The sequence below is a fragment of the Canis lupus genome, chromosome 13 (genome assembly GCF_003254725.2).
Source record: "Canis lupus dingo isolate Sandy chromosome 13, ASM325472v2, whole genome shotgun sequence".
In the NCBI taxonomy this organism is placed as follows: domain Eukaryota; kingdom Metazoa; phylum Chordata; class Mammalia; order Carnivora; family Canidae; genus Canis; species Canis lupus.
In genome coordinates, this window is record NC_064255.1 from 39,363,434 (window position 1) to 39,384,040 (window position 20,607).

Sequence of the window (20,607 nt, forward strand, 5' to 3'; positions counted from 1 at the left end):
TTCACTGTGCGCTGGCCCTGATGCTCAGGTACCTCCGAGCACTCTGGGTGAATTGTCCCATTACTCCTTGCAAAACCCCGTCTGAAGAAGGGCTAATGGGGGCACAGGACGCTCACTGGAAGGCTCTGTAACCAGGAAAGCTCTGTGACGATACGGTATGATTGTGTTCCACGTGGTAGAAGGACCTCTGTGTCTCTCCCTTATACCTGGAATTCTTAGCCGTTCATAGTTTTCCAAAACTCCCTTACACATCTGATGTCCGAGGCTGGATAACAGAAGAGTAGAGATGCTGGGATGTGCTTTTGGCTCCTTTCACGCGGAGATCGTTGATCTTTCCACTACACCTGACCCGCGCCTGGTAGATTGGGAAGCACGTACTGCTCGAACCCAGCCGTCGTCTCTGTTCCTTGTTACCCAAAGCGGAACAGCACCAGCTTCGCCGGCCCCAGCTTCGTCAAAATCCAGATAAATTTCTGTGTTTATAATGTTTACTTTCATTCTGTCTTGAAATACGGTCTCCACACTCCGGTGGTGGTAGGTACGTGTCCATTCTAGGCCTCAAGGTCCCTTCTGGGCGTATGAACAGGAGCATTTATGTGAATGCGAAGCCCTTCGCCAAAATGTGTAGCCATAATCCTGAATTTAGGGATGGACTTCTTGACTGAGAAGCTCACGGTTGTTCTCCTTTTACGGCTGTTATTTCTCTTACCGCATTTTAGAGGAGGCAGGACCCACAAAACACGTTTTGGGGGATACGTATGCGCTGTATGGTTAAAGCCTTAACTCTCCCGCTAATTATCACTAGTTCTCTTGGATTGAAATCCCGTTCTGTACAGTGAACTCACCCTTTTCACTGGCTAGGGTACCTCGGCCCCTCATGGATTTGCCTGGTTTTGAGATCGAATTATGGATTACTACTTCCTCTTGCTTTCTCCTGTCGCTTGATCGTCCATCTACCAGAGGGTAGGAGCAAGGACCAGTTCTGATATTTGGCTGCAGCCCTCGTAAAAGGTTTATTGAAACCAAAATTAATTTAAAATGTGATTTTTTAAAAAAAATTATGCATTTTTATTTATTCTTGTGATTTCTGTTCTCGGTTTTAATGAACGGACTGCCCCCTGGTGGACGAGAACGGTCAGCTCACTTGAAAACAAGTGCTTTTGCTACTTGGGGTAAATCTGAATTATTCTCCTTCAGTTTATGTGAATTATAGCCACATAAACAGTAAGAATTGAATCCATAATATGTCAGATTCAGTAAAATACAGAACTCTAAGATCCTCCTCCGTAGTCATGCAGTGGGACTAAGATCCCGTCCTCAAGTACGAGGGCAAGGGCAGGATCGTAATCTCTGTCTGGTGAGTTTTCATTTCCCTGGAGTCGCCGGGGAGTTGTGGAGTCTAATCGGTGGGTTCTCGCACTGTCCTTGAGGGTCGTGTTCATAGATCAGTCATTTGCAAAACTGTGGCGCGCAGCGTGTAGTGGACTCGTGGGCAGCTAGGGCACCACTGCAGTAGTGCTGTGTGCGCTGATCTTAGACCGCCTGTGCCAAGGCCTTTAGGAAGCTCCTTTCTGGGAGGCAGGTCTGGCTGCTGTTCCTTGTGCGAGCGAAGAAACACCCGCCGTGTAGCTCCGGGGGGGGGGGTGGGAGGGAATGGCTGGGATCGAAGCCCTGGGAATCGGGCTCCAGAGAGCAAGGCTTCCACCCTACGCTAGGTGGCCTTGCTTAGGGGCCCCCCGGGGTCCCGGGATCGAGTCCCACATCGGGCTCCCCGCAGGGAGCTTGCTTCTCCCTCTGCCTGTGTCTCTGCCTCTCTCTCTCTCTCTGGATCTCTCATGGATAAATTAATAAAATCTTAATAAATAAATAAATAAATAAATAAATAAATAAATAAATAAATAAATAAACAGCCTCGCTTACGAGTTGCAGCACGCTGCAAGATGCCGCAGGGCCTCTCTCCTGAGCACTGTCGCCCGTCATGTTGTGCTGTCGATGCAGATGTGGGAAGAGATTAAAATTAACCTGTGGCAGTCCCACCGCCTCTTCCCTTCCTGCCGTCACCGCTGTGACCCCTCCCAAAGCACCCGACCCGTTAGGGAGCGCAGTAAATATCTCTTATCAGTGGACTTAGATTATTCACAGTGTTCTTTCAAAAATCTCAGCTCTTAGTGTATATCTCATTCTTTTTTTTTTTTTTTTTTTTTTTTTTTACACGATCATGGTGGATCCTCCATAAATAAGATCTGGTCTCCTTTGACCCTTGGAGACAACCCATTGACTCTTGGCTCTTACCGGAGTGGCACGGAGCACATCCAGGCCCCCAGCGACCAGGCCCAGTTTAGCGAGGAAGGTGTCCTCCTCTCCAGGTGGCCTCTCTAGTTCAAGTCAGATGGACCGGGTCTGCATTTCTATGTGTGGCACTTTCGGGACGATCTTGGACACCGGACTTTGTGAGGGTCACAAAAGGGCCTATTGGAAATTGCTGAATTCCAGGACAAGGTCTGTAGGACAGACTCCAGCGCCCTGTGGGCCACCCTCCCTGGGGGGCCGTGGAACAGGTATGGCCCTGAAGCGTCCACGGCGGGGGGGCCACGTTATTCTGGTCGCAGTGTTGCTTCTGGTTTCAGGCTCCTACAGACTTGCTCACCCGCGTACGTCACGGTACTGGGGCTGCAGTCCCCCATCCACCGCTCAGTGACCTGCATCTTCTGGGGGTCTGGTCTCCCTTTGGCAGCAAGGGCCACTTCGTCCTCAGAGGCCCAGAGCCATCTGCCGCCAGCACAGAGGCGGGTTCTGGGCCTCCCGACGCTCGCCCTGAGGCCCTGGTCGAGGCCCCGGTTGAGGCCCCACACAGCACGCCCTGCAGTAAGCGCTCGGGCTGCCGCGGGCCCTGCTGCTCCGGGTGCTCCGGGTGCTCTGGGTGCTCGGGCTGCCAGCTCCGGGTGCTCGCCAACCGATCTCACTTCTGTCCAACCACCTGCCTGTGAATCAACGAGGCTCTCGACAACCGCTTCGGGACTCTATCACGAGCAGGAGCTTCAGAGGTATTTTTGAAGAAGGGACGGGAGGAGCCACCTCGGGGCCTAAGAAGAGTAACGTGTCTCCTCCGACCGCCAGCACCAGCATCTTGCTTTGTGCTTAAACTAAGCATTAACGGAGCCAGAACTCTTCCTGCTTTATCCCTCCTGTTCCTAATAAAGCTCCTTTCGAATGGCATTTCATTGGTGTTTAGTACGTCTTAAGAGAAAACAGTCCAGTAGGCAATTCAACTTGAAAACCTTACATTTCACACACACGCAAAAATTAAATTCTAGTAACTGTCAAGTCTGAAGTACTGATATCATTAATATAGGCTTTAATTAAGTGTCCTTTTTTCTTCTCAAAAAAAAAAAAAAAAACAAAACTTACCATCTGCATTCACCCAGAAGCACACTAATGGTTGAAATCAGACCGTCTGGGTGTTTTGGACACAAAAGAAACCTTTGAAAACTCTGATTTGGGCATATGAGTGTCAAGAACCCCACCACAGAGCCAATCCAAAACGTGCTACAGTGTTTCCATTCAGAGGGGATCAATGTGCCTCTTTAATGGTTTTTCAGAATCCCAGGAAATTGTGATTACATGGCATTAGCTTTTCATTTTCTAAAGAATGGATGAAAAGCATGAAAGTCCTCTTAACAATGTGAATAAAAGTATTTTTGGTTCTGGTAAGCTTCTGCTGTTCTCTGATAAAGACGACACAGAAGATGCTTTTAAGATGCCACACAATTGTACATAGAATCGTAGCTCAGTAGCACGGGTGCTGCAGAGATCACAACCTCATTCAGCCTGAAAAAGACCCCCAAACGGCCATTGTCCCTCCTCGACAGTGGCTCAGTCAAGAATGGTATTATTCATCCCAGCGACATCGTGAATTTATTTTCCCTCCCCTGTTAGATAGATGCTCTCAGTTCTCCTTGCATGTGGGGCAGGAAATAGTTCAAGGACATCGCTATAGATTTCAGGGTAAACGCACTTTGCCTGGTTGACTCGGTATTTGCTGTCATGGAAGGTGGATGGAAGGATGGAAGGATGGACACCGGGTGTTCACAGAAACCACTTGGAACAGGACCAGGTTGTGGTGGGATCTCATGACATCTCCAGAACCCCCGGGGTTGATCCCTTCCAGACCTCGGTGAGGACCAAAGTCAGCATCACAGACAACCTCGGGGCAAGAGGGGCCTGGAGCTGCCGGCGCTCAGGCCGTTCTCAGTTCGGTCTGTCCCGGGATCACCAAGGGCCTGTCTTAGCAGTGACCCCAAGGGCTCCACACTGTGCTCCTGCACTTTCACGTGACTCGCAGTCGCCTGGAGCAGCTGCAGAGGCTCAGGCCTGCAAAGGTAGGGAGCCCCAACATCTGGGGTGCAGCCCGGAGCAAGGGTGGCCCATGGCTGTGTGCCCATATTCCCCTAGTGTGAACCTGTGGACTGTGCCACCTTGCTGAAGGGCCTGCCCTCCTCCTGTTAGGGATTTGAAGGTCCACACCAATAGTCTTCGGTTCTTTCAGCAGAGGGAGAGACGCGTGGAGGGCTGCCCCCCTAACCCTGCCCAGGGGGCTGCAGGAGTGCTTGCCGCAGGTGCCCAGGCAGGGGGGCCGTGGGGCAGGGGCGGGACACACAGGGGTGAGGACCACCTAGCCCTGCCTCACCCATGCGGGTGAAGGACCAGCCCCCTGCCCAGCCCTGCTTCCACCCCTGCGGGTGAAGCACATGTACCCAGCCCCCCCCCACCCACCCCTGGGGGTGAAGGACACTGACTCGGCCTCCCGCCCACCCTGCAGAGCACAGGGGATGGCCACAGGGCACAGGGGATGGGCTTCAGGAGATGGGCCGCAGGGCACAGGGCACAAGGGACAGGCCACAGGGCACAGGCCGCAGGGCACAGGGCACAAGGGACAGGCTGCAGGGGATGGGCTGCAGGGGATGGGCCACATGGCGCAGGGCACAAGGGATGGGCCGCAGGGGACGGGGCCGCCCACGTCTGTGCTTGGAGCACGAACGTCCCGCGTCTGTGTATGGGACGGAGGTGGCCCCAGGTTGCGGCATGGGCCGCTGTGGCAGCAGTGGTGGCTTCGGGGGCCGACTGCGGAACAGGAGCCGGGCCACTGCTCCAGCTGTGCAGGCCGTGCGCCTGGTTGTGCAGGGAGCCCTCAGCCTCCTCCAATCGAGCGCTCTAGCCCATAGAGCCACGCTTGATGTCTCTTCCTGCGACGAAGAATCCGGCACCGTCCGGGTCCGACGACCTAGGCCAAGCCTCAGGGGTTTCAGACGGGCCAGGTGCCCGCGGCCTGGGTCGGAGGAGCCTGCCTCGAGGTCCCAGAATCCTGAGTCCGCGCCCCATGCTGACGGTAGAGATTACTGAGAAAAAATAAATAAATTTTCCAAAAAAAAAAAATCTCCGAATTTGAGTCCCTCCCTCTGCATGAAGACCAAATGATCCCGCCTGGGTTAAATACACGCGTTAAGTACTTTTTTCGACTCTGAAATTTCTTTCTTTTCTTTTTCTTAGGAGAGGAAGAGAGAGCCGGGGAGAGGCAGAGAGACTCTCAAACAGACGCCCTGCTGAGCCCAACCCGGGGCTCCATCCCGGGAGCCCCCAGACCATGACTTGAGCTGAAATCAAGAGCCAGGGGCTTACCCAACTGAGCCACCCAGGTGCCCCCAGACTCCACAGTTCCCATACTCGCATCAGCACAAGGGTTTGGAGTCATGTGAACAAGAGAGGCCCCAAAACAAAAAGCAGGTGTTTACGTTTGCTATAGGAGGGAAGAGCGGCAGAAGAGAATCCTCAAGAATACCCATAGCTCTGAAGTTCAGCTGCCAACTGAACTGCCCTGGCCTGAAGCGCCGCTCTGCCCCTGCACTCCTGCTTCCAGGAGAGGCCCGCTGCAGCTGCAACTACGGCTGGACCCTCGCAAATTGGATGAAACCATCAAAGCCGCTTCCCGTGTGATGCGACCCATAATTTCAGTTGCAAAGGTGAAGTCTTCGGGCACACTGATTGGACAGATCTTAGAGAAATGTGTATTTTTATCCCCTTGACTCTAATGCCAGCTCCATTCAAGTAGGGTCTTTGTTTCGTTTCGTTTTTTTTTTTTTTCTTTTTTAAAAAGTTGCACTTATTTGACAGAGAGACACGAGCAGGGCTGCAGGCAAAGGGAGAGGCAGCAGCAGGGTCCCTGCTGAGCCACGAACCTGATACAAGGCTCGATCCTGGGACCCCGGGATCATGAGTTGAGCCAAAGGCAGACGCCTCACCGACTGCACCAGCCAGGCACCCTGAAAGTAGGCTCTTTGTCCTTCCCATACGTTCATCTGTTTTGTTTCCTAAATTCCACATATAAATGAAGGCGCATGGTATTTGTTTTCCTGTGACTGGCTTATTTCGCTTAGCGTAATACCCTCTAATTCTAGTTCTACCCACGGCCCCATAAATGCAAGATTTCATTCTCTTCGGTGGCTCAGTGACATTCCATTGTATATACACGGACCACGTCTTCTCTATCCATTCATTAGTCAATGGGCATTTGGGACGCTGTCCATCGTTCGGCTATTGTTGATGCTGCTGCTGCAAACATCGGGGTGCGTGTACCCCTTCAAATCAGTATTTTTATATCCAGTGGATAAATACCTAGTAGTGCACTTGCTGAGGCATAGGGCAGCTCTATCGGTGACTTCCTGAGGAACCTCCACACTGTGTTCCACAGTGGCTGCCCCAGCCTGCATTCCCACCTGCAGTACACGACGGCTTCCCTTTCTCTGTGTCCTCACCGACACCTGTTGTTTCCTGAGTTGTTCATTTTAGCCGCTCTGACAGTGTGAGGCCGTACCTCACGGTGGTTTTGATTTGTATTCCCCTGGCGATGAGTGATGCTGAGCATTTTTTCAAGCGTCTGTTGGCCATCTGGATGTCTTCTCTGGAAAAAATGTTTAATTCGTGTCTTCTGCCCATTTCTTAGCTGGATTTTTTGTTTTTTTGGGTGTTGAGTTTGATAAGTTCCTTATCGATCTGGGGTACTAACCCTTTACTAGGTATGTCATTTGCAAATATCTCCTCCCATTCCGTAGGCTGACTCTTAGTTTTGTTGATGAAGACCCAATAGTTCATTTTTGCTTTCGTTTCCCTTGCCTCCGGAGATGTGTCTAGTAAGAAGTTGCTGTGGCTGAGGTCAAACTGCTGCCTGTGTTCTCCTCTAGGATTTTGATGGTTTCCTGTCTCACATGTAGGTCTTTCATACATTTTGAATTTTTTTGTGTGTATGATGTAAGAAAGTGCTCCAGTTTCATTCTTCTTTATAGGACTCTCCAGTCTTCCCAACATCATTTGTTTAAAAAAAAAAACTCTTTCCCATTGAATGTTCTTTCCTGCTTTGTTGAAGATTAGTTGACCATTTCATTGTGGGCCCATTTTTGGATTTTTCTATTCTGTTTCATTGACCTAGGGGTCTATTTTTGTACCACACGCTCTTGATGTTCACAGCTTTGTAATACAGCTTGAAGTCTGGAATCATGATGCCTCCAGCTTTGCTTTTCATTTTCAAGATTGCTTTGGCTATTCTGAGTCTTTTGTGGGTCCATACAAATTTTAGGATAGTTTGTTCTAGTTCTGTGAAAAATGCCGGTGGTATTTTGGTAGGGATTGCATTCAATCTGTAGATTCCTTTGGGTAGCATAGACATTTTAACAATGTTTGTTCTTCCAATCCATGAGCATTAAATGTTTTTCTCTTCCTTTGTGTCTTTCTCAATTTCTTTCATACGTATTCCATAGTTTTCAGAGTACAGATCTTTTATCTCCTTGGTTAGGTTTATTCCTAGTACCTCATTTGGTGCAACTGTAAATGGAATCAATTCCCTGATTTCTCTTTCAGCTGCTTCATTTTCCATGTATAGGAGGAATGCAACAGATTTCTGTACGTTGATTTTGTATTTCACGACTTTACAGAATTCATGTATTAGTGCTAGCAATTTTTTGGTTGAATCTTTCAGGTTTCTACATAGACTATCATGTCTTCTGCAAAAAGTGAAAGTTTGACTTCTTTCTTGCCAATGTGGATGGCTTTTATTTCTTTTTGTTGTCTGATTGCTGAGGCTAACTAAGCCTTCTAATACTATGTTACCATTTTCAGTATTGAACACAGAGGTTATATATACACAATAAAAATTGACTTGGACATTCTTGGATTTTTCCATAAATATCAGTATGTTCTATTTTATGATGTGAGAGGATATAAAGAAATGTTCTAACTTCAAATATTATTCTGGTAAAGTAGAAGGTTTTCGAAACCCTATGAATCTCCAATATTCTCCCTGTGTTTGAAGCAAGCAGTACTTCAAAGATACCTCTTAGACTTTTCAGAGTGAGTAGTTTCCATGTAAATTGGCAATTTATTTGGGAGTCTGCTATCCTCCACCTACTTTGCATAATTAATATTGTAAGCAATGTTAATAACATTCTTTGATATTGGAGTTGGGAATGAAAATTTCATTTTAAATGTTTTCTGCAAATAATTTGATAGTTGATTCTGTAGATGTCATTTTTAATGTACATATAACTGTTTTCCCAACAACTGCTCTGACAGTAAGCCACACAATGCAGGGAGTAGTCTGTTTTCTTGGAGTAAATAAAACAACATATTTACCTTCATTTCTGCTTGGTTTTTGCTTGCTCTGATGCACTTTGCCAGCTCTGAATTTTAAAAATGAAGAGTAAATTCTGATCACCTCTGGTTTTTTCATCATATCTCAAAAAGAAATAAAAGGATAAATAGAAACTTAAAATAGGAATATAAAGTGCCTCTAATTAACCTGCTACAACCCAATTTCAGAAGAGGGACAATTGTATTCATTTTGTAGGGCTGCCATCACTACGTTTTACAAACTTACATTTCTATTAGACAGCTCTGATCTATCACCTACTTTAAAGCACTTCACTAGAGACAATATGATTACATCGGGTGTTAGCTTGGTTTTTAAATATTTTATTTTCCAGCAATCTCTACACCCAAGGTGAAACTGGAATTTACAATCCCAAGATCAAGAGTCACATTCTCTACCTACTGAGCCAGCCAGGCATGTTTGATTTAATTTCACCCTACAAATAGGTATTTGAAAGCCAACATTCTGCAAATATTCCAAATGTCTTTGCCTCTAATCAATCCCAAAGGGCTAATGAGATAGACCGTATGTTGTCCCAAATACATACAGCCATATTTGGAGTCCCTCCCTATTGGAGAACAGCACATCCCCGTCCCCCGTTGGCTTTAGGCTTGGTCTATGCAACACCCTGGCCAATGAAATGTGAGTGGCAATGACATATTCCAATCCAAGCAGATGCTTTCAAGGAATTCCCATGATCCGCCAATCCTTTTTGCACTGTGACACGAGACCACATGCTCCACGCGGGGACAGCTCCTCCACCCTGGCTACGGGAATCTAAACGACACACAGCAGAGCCACAGCTGACCCCTGAGGAATATGCAACCTGAGTGGGAAGGCAATCTCCCCTCAGGAGTAGCCAAAAAAGTGAGGAGTATGGCCTCTGTTTTCCCACCTTCCCCAGAACCAAGGGTGAAGCTCCTCCAACTTGGCAGGTGAAGGCCTGAAGCTGATGCAACTCTTCAGGAGAGGCTCTGCCCCGGAAGCTGCTCTGCGGAAAATCTCCCAATCATCTGACATGTGAAACTATTAGTGAGAGATTGGGTTTTCATTAAGACTCGTCAAAATGGAAATTTCTCTTCTGTCAGCAGCGCACGCAATGATGCAGTGTCTGCAAGTAGAAATGTGCCGCCACGGGTTGCTTCATAAACTACCTAACGAAGAGGAGTAAAGCAGAGGAATGCTTTGAAGAAACATTTCAATTCCTATTTCCTGTTTCTTGGACACGCGATGTTGCCGTTAACAAAGATAACGTAAAATCCACAGTATCCGCCCTGAGTCCCGTCAGCGCAGGGTTATGTATTCACCCCGTAAGAACGTTTGATGAACCCTAATATATTCTTATAGTTCGTGCATGAGTGAAGCACGATTAAGTTGTTCTCAGATTTCACAGGATTTCTAAAAATTCAATGGCATATAATGTTATGTGAAGCTGAAAGGAAATTTTCTAAGTTACTGGTAATATTTTCTTTTCGATCAATTATGCCAAAAGGAAAGACCAAAAAAGGCTGTGGAGCCCTGTGGAAAGCTGAACCGGGAGGTGTGCCCAGAGAAAGCAGGACTGACCCTTACTACAGTGGGTGGAAAGGTCCTAAGACCTGTGCCTCGCTTGCTATGAGGACCCAGCAGGCCTTATTAAAGCACTACTGTCCAGTTCCCGTGTCCTGGGGCAGCTCGGCCCCAACGCAGAGGCGTCAGACTCGAGACATGTTACTAAAGCAGCGTGGGGCCAGGGGATGCCCGGGGGAGTGACCTTTCCCGAGCCCATTGCGGACAGGGTGAGACTATGGACCCCAGGAATTGATCCATGATGTGATGTCTAATGATTGTAGGTTTACTTTTCCTTTAATAAAATTCCATTTTGCAGGAGGCGATGTTCTTATGAGTGTCCAGGCTTTCCAGAAGGATGAATTTCTCAGGTTTCTGGCTGTTAATAGAAATGTTAACACTCCAGAAAGGTAACTTGGAACCCTTGTTCTAGGGACCTCAAGGTCTTGGAGTTAGGAATACCTGGTTTGTTACCTCTCTTGTGCAAGCATCAAGACTGTCTTTTTGTCTCTTACTCTCATTCTTCCTTCCCACGTACCCAAACCCTTTGCCAAGGAATTGCCACTAGTTTCTGTGCCTGCCCACAGAATGCCCTCAGCCTGGAATGTTCTCTCACCACACATCCCCCCCAAAAAGCATATACAACAAAATAGATACGGTGGGCCTTATTGAAAAATTAAAAACTTCTGTGCATCAAAGGACGCTATCAGCAGAGTGAAAAGATGAGCCATACAATAGGGAAAGTATTTGTAGATCATACATCTATTAAGAGATTAATATTCATAGTGTCTGGGTCACTAAGTCGGTTAAGCATCTACCTTTGGATCAGGTCATGACCTCAGGGCTAGGATTGAGCCTCATAGTGGGCATGGAGCCGACTTAAAAAAAAAAACTTTTTTTGACAGAATTAGAATGGTGGAGACATAAGACCTTGGATTTAGCCTCTCTGATTCATACCTCTCACTTTAGGCAGAGTACTTTCCATTTTTTAATTGAAATCTAATTAACATTCAATAGTCTATTAGTTTCAGGGGTGTACATCATAGTGATTTGCTATTTTTTGTTACATAATGAAATGATAAGTCTAGTCACCATCTCAGGCCGAGTACATTTGAGCATTCCTAAAAACAAGGATTTATCAGGTTCATGAAAACTTGCCAGAAGGCATCAGTTGGCTTTGCTAACCCAAGATATCCCTCTAGAAGGCTCACTTAAATTCTTCCTAAATAGTTGTCTCTTCATTTTTCCCTTTTCCTTCCTTTCAAATATATTTACTGAGGACCCTTACTGTGTAGGGCACTATTTGGGAGACATCATGGGGGAAAAAATGGGAAGATGGATAGTAATTAAACATAAACAGTTTTTAAAAAATTATTTATTTACTTATTCATAAGAGAGAAAGGCAGAGAGACAGGCAGAGGAGAAGCAGGCTCCCTGCAGGGAGCCAGATGTGGGACTCGATCCCAGGACCCAGGATCACAATCTGACCAGAAGGCAGACGCCCAACCCTTGAGCAACCCCAGGTGTCCCTAAAAATAAACACTTGATGTAAATGTCAATTTTGCTTCCCTATTATCCATGAGCACATTAATTAACGTCTCTGTACCTCAGTTTTCACATCTGCAACACAGGCACAACAATACCACTCATTTTATAGTATTTGTGCTGAATGTCTTCTGTTCCTCCAGACCCAGTACTTTTGTCTGCCCCGTTCCTGGCCCTGGGGACCTGGCCTCTGTGGGCTGTGTCCATATCCATATCCTTGCTCTCTAGTTTCAATTTGGATTTGACCAATGAGGATCCCAGGAGATCAGACCAGGGAAGATCAGAGGTAGGTAGGCAATGAGAGTTGGTTCTTCCTTTTCTTCTTTCTTCCCCTTCCCTCCTTCCCTTCTCCCTCCCTTCCTTCCTCTTCTCCCAGGCTTCCTCCTTACCGGGTTGCTGCCCAATGGCTGCCTCCCAGAGCAAGCTGCTGTGAAGGCCGCCCTCTCCACAGGCCTTCCTTTTCCTGAGCGACCACAAACATTTTATAACAAGCCTAGAAGTTGTCACGTTCACACCAACCGGCCACCACTGAAGATGTGAGTACCAAGGGAGAGGCAGTGCCTTCTGAGTAATTCAGCGCAGGTTCTGATTCTTGGACATTAGCAATAGGATCCCAGAGGAATAAAATCCTTTTTTTTTTTTTTTTTTTTTAGGATTTTATTTATTTATTCCTGAGAGACAAAGACAGAGAGAGAGAGAGAGAGAGAGAGAGAGAGAGAAGCAGAGTCTCAGGCAGAGGGAGAAGCAGGCTCCATGCAGGGAGCCCGACGTGGGACTCGATCCCGGGTCTCCAGGATCACACCCTGGGCTGAAGGGAGGCGCTCAACCTCTAAGCCACCCAGGGATTCCCAATACATAAAATCTTTTTTAAAAAATCTGAATTTTATATTTTGAAATTGTTAATATAACCACTGAATTTTGTTCTTCATAAATATATATAAATTGTTTGACCAGGAGCAGTAATGAAAAATTGAATAGATATCTTTGAAAGGGGCAGCCCAGGGGGGCTCAGCGGTTTAGTGCCACCTTCACCCCAGGGCATGACTCTGGGGTCCTGGAATCGAGTCCCACATGGGGCTCCTCTGCCTGTGTCTCTGCCTCTGTCTGTGTGTCTCCCACAAATAAATAAAAATCTTAATATATATATATATATATTTGAAGGTACAGTAAAAGGCAAATCTCTATTTTAGCCATAAAGATAACAAATATGCAAATATTATTTAAACTATGAAATACCTACCTGGTGTAAAATTAGGTAGCCAGTAAAATATTATGTGACAATGACATAGGAATTGTGTATTATCCTGAGTAAGAAGAACAATATAAAAAGTTTTATATATGAAAGGTTATTACAATGTAAGAAAAAAGTCCCTTAAATACTTAGGCTTTAATAAAAGCCAATTGTTGTCTGGATGGCTGTATTATAAATAACTTTTCCTCTTATTCTTAAAATGCTTTTTCCAAATTTTCTAATATAAACATATATTATTTTCTTTTGTTTTTAAAGATTTTATTTATTTGAGAGAGAGCTTGAGCAGGGGGAGGGCAGAGGGAGAAGCAGATTCCACGCTGAGAAGGGAGATGTCTTGGGGCTCCACGGCAGGACCCTGAGGTTACGACTTGAGCTGAAGGCAGGCACTTAACCGACTGAGCCACCCAGGCGCCCCAAACATGTATTATTTTCCCAATGAAAAATATTAAAGCATAAGAAACCTATAGTTTAAAATATAAATAATTTTCCTCACTAATGGAGAGGAAATATGTAGATCATAGACAAACTAATATGGGGCACTGGGCTGGCTTAGTCTGTGGAACATATGACTCTTGATCTCAAGGTTGTGAGTCCAAGCCCTATGTTGGATGTAGTGATAAAAATATCAAAAAAATCTTTACATTTGCAATGATGTGGATGGGGCTAGAATGTATTATGCTAAATAAAATAAGTCAGTCAGAGAAAGACAAATACCATATGATTTCACTCATGTGGAATTTAGGAAACAAAAAGGATGAACACGTGGGAGAGGAGTAAAAAGAGAGAGAGAAGGAAATGAATCATGGGAGATTCTTGACTATGGGGAATAAATTGAGGGTTGACAGAGAGCAGTGTGTGGGGGATGGGATAGGCAGGTGATGGGTATTAAGGAGGGCGCCTGTGATATGATGAGCACTGGCTGTTATACGTAAACGATGAGCCACTGAATTCTACTCCTAAAACCAATATTGAACTGTATGTCAACTAACTAGAAATTTTTTAAAAAGAATTTTTAAAAAATCTTTAAAAAATAAAATACAAATAATTTTCTTTACTAATGGAAAGAAAATATGTAGATTATAGACAAATAAATATAAAATTATTCTTTTGGACTTTGATTCAAAGGATATATACAGGGGCACCTGGGTAACTCAGTGGGTTAAGCGTCTGACTCTTGATTTTTGGCTCAGGTCCTAATCTTGGGGTTGTAGGATCGAGCCCCACAATGGGCTCCGCAGTCATGGAGGAGTCTGCTTCTCTCTCTCTTTTTCTCTATGTCTCTGTTCTCTCTCTCTCTCCCTTCCTTTCTCCTAGGCCCTCTCCCCTGCTCTCACTTACATGCTCTCTCTCTCTCTCTTAAATAGTAAATAAAATAAATAAGTATTAAAAAAAAAAAAGGATAAATACAGCATCCAAAACTGACTCTTGGGGATCCCTGGGTGGCTGAGCGGTTTAGCGCCTGCCTTCAGCCCGGGGCGTGATCCTGGAGTCCCAGGATCAAGTCCCACGTCGGGCTCCCTGCATGGAGCCTGCTTCTCCCTCTGCCTGTGTCTCTGCCTCTCTCTCTCTCTGTGTGTGTGTCTCTCATGATAAATAAAATCTTTAAAAAAAATTAATTATAAAAAAAAAAAACAAAAAACAAAAAAAACAAAAACTGACTCTTTCGGCTTCCAACAAGCTTACAAATCCTATTATATATTTAAAAAAAGCCCACAGCTAATATCATTCTCAATGGGAAAAAACTAAGAGTATAGTCAGGAACAAAATGGGAATGTCCACTCCCATCATTGTTATTTAACATAGTACTGGGAGCCCTAACCTCAGCAACCAGACAACAAAGAGAAATAAAAGAATCCAGATTGGCAAGGAAGAAGTCAAACTTTCACAATTCACAGATGACATGATACTCCAGGTAGAAAACCCAAAAGACTCCAAGAAGAAACCGCTAGAACTGATACATGAATTCTGTGAAATCACAGGATATAAAATCAACATACAGAAACCTGTTGCATTTCCACACATCAAAAATGAAGCAGCAGAAAGAGAAATCAAGGAATTGATCCCTTCACAATTGCACCAAAAAACATAACATACCGAGGAATAAACCTAACCAAGGAGCTAAAAGATCTGTACTCTGAAAACTATAAAACACTGATGAAAGAAATGGAAGACGACACAAAGAAATGAAAAAACACACTCCATGCTCATGAATTGGAAGAACAAATATTGTTAAAATGTCTATATTACTTAAAGCAATCTGTACATTTAATGTAATCTCTATTATATGCTATTTATTTTATTATTATTCATGTTTTTATTTTACTGACATTTTGTTATGATTAAAGCATAGCCGAATAGCACAATCTTGATCTCTAGAGCTACTGGCCAGCTCCTCTGTGATAAAATAGCAAATGAAAAGGATTTGGATTGGGAATAAGGAAGCTTCAAGTCCATTGTCTTCTATTTCTTTGTTTCTTCTAGACTATTGGAAATTTTGATCTACTGGATTCAATAGGTAGGGCAAGGTTTATAGAAGCTAGTCCATCAGGGCTAGTTGAGTGCTTCAAGCGAAAGGAAACAGAGCTAGAGGGACTGCGACATCAGAACAGAAAACTCCAACTTCCTTGTGAAGTTTAACTGGATACTTTAGCTTTTAAGCAGAAATGCTTAAAATTTTCATTTCATCTTGCAAAAACACTATTTGCAGGTCAATGATTGGAGGCAGGCAGTTCACTGTTAGCTTTCTTTTTAAGAAGTAGATTGTAGGGACGCCTGGGTGGCTCAGGGTTGAGGGTCTGCCTTCGGCTCAGGCGTGACCCCAGGGTCCCAGGATCGAGTCCCGCATTGGGCTCCCCACAGGGAGCCTGCTTCTCCCTCTGCCTGTGTCTCTGCCTCTCCCTCTGGGTCTCTCAGGAATGATAAATAAAATCTTTAAAAAAGAAAAAAAGTAGATTGTAAAACCTCTGGGATCCAGGTAGGGTAATGAACAGATGATCTTAGACAATTTCTTTGAATTGTCTGGGATTCAAACTTGAGTTTCAAAGGTCAGAAGGAAGTAACCTGATCTCTGACTTTCAATCAGTAGCTATTAAAGTCCCAGCCAAGTTTATCTTCTGCGCATGTTTAAATCTATAAGATGGAAGAGAGTGGGGGATGCTCTCATTTTCTGAAGCCCTAGGATGTATCTCTAGCATATATGAGTGCATATACCATATTCAATCTCTAGTATCCAAGCCTCTGATAAATTTTCAAAATAAGGTAAAATTCTGACATATAAATACGTAATATTTATAAGCTAAGAAATTATTTTATATGATGTGTAAAATAAACACACGTCAAAGATTTCAGGGAGCTCATTAAATACTGAGAGACCCAGAGATTTTGTTAAGATTGGCTCAAAGAAGGAGTCAGAGAACTACAATTTCATACGGAATAAAAGAAATGGAAGCAAAACTGGATTTTGCTACAGGAGTGGGTGGTAGAGAAGTCAACCTCCACCTGGCAGGATTTATTTGCATGTCTATAGATGGTGGAAGGAGAATAATGCCTCCTTCCCCCACTTCCAAAATAGTCCAACCTACTCCTCAGAACCTGGGAATATGTTAGATGGTGAAGGGGAATTAAGGAGATGCAGATGCAATTAAGATGGGTAGTCAAGTAACACTATAGGTATTATTTTGGATCATCCAGATGGACTCAATACAATCACAAGGGTCTTTAATAGTAGATGAGGGTAGGCAGGAGAGTCAGAGGGACCAGCAACTATGGAAGAAGAATGATCAGAAAGATGAGACATTGCTCATTCTGAAGATAGGAAAAGGGCCCAAGAGCTTCAGAATGAGGTAACCTCTAAAAGCTAGAAGAGGTGGGGTGCCTGGATGGCTCAGTTGGTTAAGCATCTGCCTTCAGCTCCGGTCATGATCTCAGGGTCCTGGGATCGAGCCTGCTTTCTCCCTCTCTCTCTTCAGCTCCCCCTGCTTGTGCTCTCTTGCTCTCTTTCTCTCTCTGTCAAATAATTAAATAAAATCTTTTAAAAAATAAAAATAAAAGCTAGAAAAGGCAAGGAAATACAATCTCCCCGGTAGCCTCTAGAAAGGAATGGAGCTCTGCAGATAACCTTGAACTTAGCCCAGCAAAGCCTGTATGGGACCCCTGGCTTCCAGAACTGTAAGAAGAGAATAAAGTTATGTGGTTCCAATATGCCAGATTTGTGGTGATTTTTAAGAACAGAAACAGAAAACTCACATAATAGAAAAAAATTAGTCGCACTATCAGTTATCTACAACTTACAGAATTTAGAAATAGCTCAAAAACAAAGGCACACACACACTTACACGTACATACACACATATGCACATTCATAGTTAAGACCTCGTACTTGTACCATAACCACGGAGCGTATGTAGCTTACTTTTTGAGCAGCAAATAAAAGTAGGGATGTATTTCTAATGAGATGAATGACTCAGCACTTAGCAATTGCAAAGATGCCCTACCCAACCTCAGGATCATTAATCACTGATGGAAGCAGAAATGAGCAAATTGATGACTTGATGGTTCAGTAGAATCCCCCTTGGAAACTGGGGAGAGCCAAATCATCAATAACTCTGAAATCAATTCTTGCTCCATCAGCCAATTTCTAGCCAAAAGGAGTAATGGCCTTTTAGTAGCCAACTGCTTCAGCTTTGGGGTTGTGTTACAGCAGAATTTTCTTCCTTCAATTAAAATAAGCTGGATAACAGAAATTGATGTTCGCCCTAAGGAAACTCTTATCAAGTCAAAATTGATAGGCCCGGGGAAAAAAAAAGCAAAAATATGAAAAGCATCAGATAAAAAATGATGATTCAAGTGGAACTAAATTGTTTTTGTTTCCTGGCACCCATACTTCATCCTTTTCATAGCAACAGCCTTAGAGTTCCAGACGAGGCTGATCCCACACATATTCCTCTTACTACTCCATTCAGACGCGAGTGGGTGAACGACCTAAGCCTGGCCCATCTGTCTTAATGATAAGTTAAGAATTTATGAGCTCAGGGGCACCTGCTGGCTCTGTTAGAGCATGCAACTCTTGATCTCTTGCATAGAGCTTCCTTAAAAATAAGTTTAGGGGCGCCTGAGTGGCTCAGTTGGTTAAGCAGCTGCCTTCTGCCCAGGTCATGATCCCAGGGCCCTGGGATGGAGTCCCGCATTGGAGGGGGGCTGCTCAGCGGGGAGGCTGCTTCTCCTCCTGCTTGTGCTCTATCAAATAAATAAAACCTATAAAAATAATATTAAATTTAAAAAATTAAAAACATTGGGCACCTGTTAGCTCAGTCAGTTAAGTTTCTGCCTTTGGCTCAGGTCATGATCCCAGAGTCCTGAGCTCTAGCCCTGTATCAGGGTCCTGCTCAGTAGGAAGTCTGCTTCTCCATCTCTCTTGCCCCCTCCCCCATGTATTCTCTCTCTTTCTCTCCCTCGCTTTTTCTCTCTCAAATAAATAAATCTTAAAAAAAAAATACACCAGGAGAAAAAAATCCTAATTGTTAAACAAAAGCAAGGGGGTTAAATAACATCTATACATAACATGATTTACGATACATCTTGCGGAAGAAACATGATAGATATCCCTACATTCAATAGTTACACTAACCACTGAAAGCTCTTACAGAATCAAGTATCTTGGCAAAGTGGCTTCAGCTTCTTCCACTAGGACTTCGGTGTATTTTCTACTGTCCCCAAGGTGCCTGAAACACTGTCCTGGAAGCCATACCAGGATCTATAGTTATATTTGAAGCCCAAGGGAATAACACAGAAATGAAGAAAATAGTCTTTGTGATGCTTCTGCTCTAGGGAGAAACAGCAGCAGAAGAAAATCCAGCAGTTAGTAAAAGTGAGCACCATTTCTGAGAATAATTATAGTACAATCTGATAAGTTGTAATCTCCTTATTTTCATCCATTCAAAATAAATGATTTCTTCTTTGTTACATTTCTAGAACCTCCATTGTAGGGCTACCTCTGTGGTCCTTTTAGTCTTCATCACATCTGAGAATGCAGAAGAAGCAAAAAGAATAAAATCGAAGGAACTCAATTATTAGAATAATATGATTAAGTTGGGTCAGTCAGCAAAATGAAGTCAACCGACTAAAAAGAGTTTTAATGGGGAGTATCATCCTTCATAAATCAGGCAAGCAAACCATGAACCATTTGGAAAGCAGCTAGGTTTGTGCCCTTTTCATTTATCTTAATTTAATAGCTCCGTGGAGCCATGGCCTAGCAGCTCCTAGTTAAGGTTGGGGTCTATTGTTGTGGGACAGATTGTTCCTCCATCCTTCCCCCATATATTCACTTACTGCTTTTATTTAGCTTTCAAAGACAAAGGGAAAAATCTCAGCTCATAACAAAGGACTAGTGTCAAAACATAACTTTAACTTTAAACCTACCTTTTTAAAAGTAAATAAATAAATAAATAAATAAATAAATAAATAAACCTACTTTTTATTTTACTTTATTTTTAAAGAATTTTATTTATTTATTCATGAGAGACAGAGAGAGAGAGGCAGAGACACAGGCAGGGGGAGAAGCAGGCTCCATGCAGGGAGCCCGATGTGGGACTCGATCCTGGGACTCCAGGATCATGCCCTGGGCCTAAGGCAGACGCTCAACCACTGAGCCACCCAGGCATCCCAAAACCTATCTTTTTAAAAAAGAGATTTTACTTATTTTAGAAAGAGCATGAGCAGTGGGGAAAGATAGAGGGAGAAGGAGACTCCCTGCTGAGCAAGGAGCCTGACTGGGGGGGCTTGATCCCAGGATCCTGGGATCATGACCTGAGCTGAAGGCAGATGTTTAACTGACTGAGCCACCCAGGCTCCCTAAACGTACCTTTTTAAAAACTCCAACAAACCAATAATAATAGTATAAGAGACAAACAATCCAATTGAAAAAGAGATGACAGGGACAGCTGGGTGGCTCAGCGGTTGAGCATCTGCCTTTGGCTCAGGGCCCAGGGCATGATCCTGGAGTCCCAGGATCCAGTCCCACATCGGGCTCCCCACAGGGAGCCTGCTTCTCTCTCTGCCTCTGTCTCTGCCTCTCTCTCTGTTTCTCATGAATAAATAAATAAAATATTAAAAAAAAAAAGAAAGTAAAAGGGACAACAAAAGAGAAAACCTGAATGGCCAATAAAGTCGTGAAAGGATGCTCAACTTCACTGCTACTAAGGAAAATGCATATTAGAACAAAAATGCTATACCGTTTTCCTATAGGTAAGATGGGTGGGAACTAAAAATAACAAATGTTGGCAGAGATTAGAGATATTCTCATAATCTAAGTACAACTACTAGGAGTAAATTTACCATTATTTTAATAAGCAAATTTGAAGACATCCAGACCTACCAGTTCCACTTCTTATTTATTTATTTATTTATTTATTTATTTATTTATTTATTTTTGAGTAAGCTCTATACCCGACGTGGAACTCAAACGTACAACCCCCTAAGATCAAGGGTTGCATGCTCCACTGACTGAGCCAGTCAGACAATCTATATTCCACTTCTAAATACTTATTCTAGATAAACTCTCATGCAAAGC

The 20,607-nt window shown here is 44.2% G+C and overlaps 1 long non-coding RNA gene across 2 annotated transcripts in view; it reads right to left on the reverse strand.

The window, feature by feature from the left end:
* LOC118354160 (uncharacterized) overlaps positions 1 to 20,607 on the reverse strand; it is a 28,410-nt gene that overhangs the window by 1,511 nt on the left and 6,292 nt on the right. The window contains exon 4 of one of the 2 annotated variants that reach the window (XR_007401650.1): positions 8,680 to 8,781. This is a non-coding gene — a long non-coding RNA (uncharacterized LOC118354160). Of the gene's footprint in view, positions 1 to 8,679; positions 8,782 to 10,495; positions 19,060 to 20,607 lie in introns of those variants that run through there. The other variant, XR_007401649.1, reaches the window with a different exon arrangement.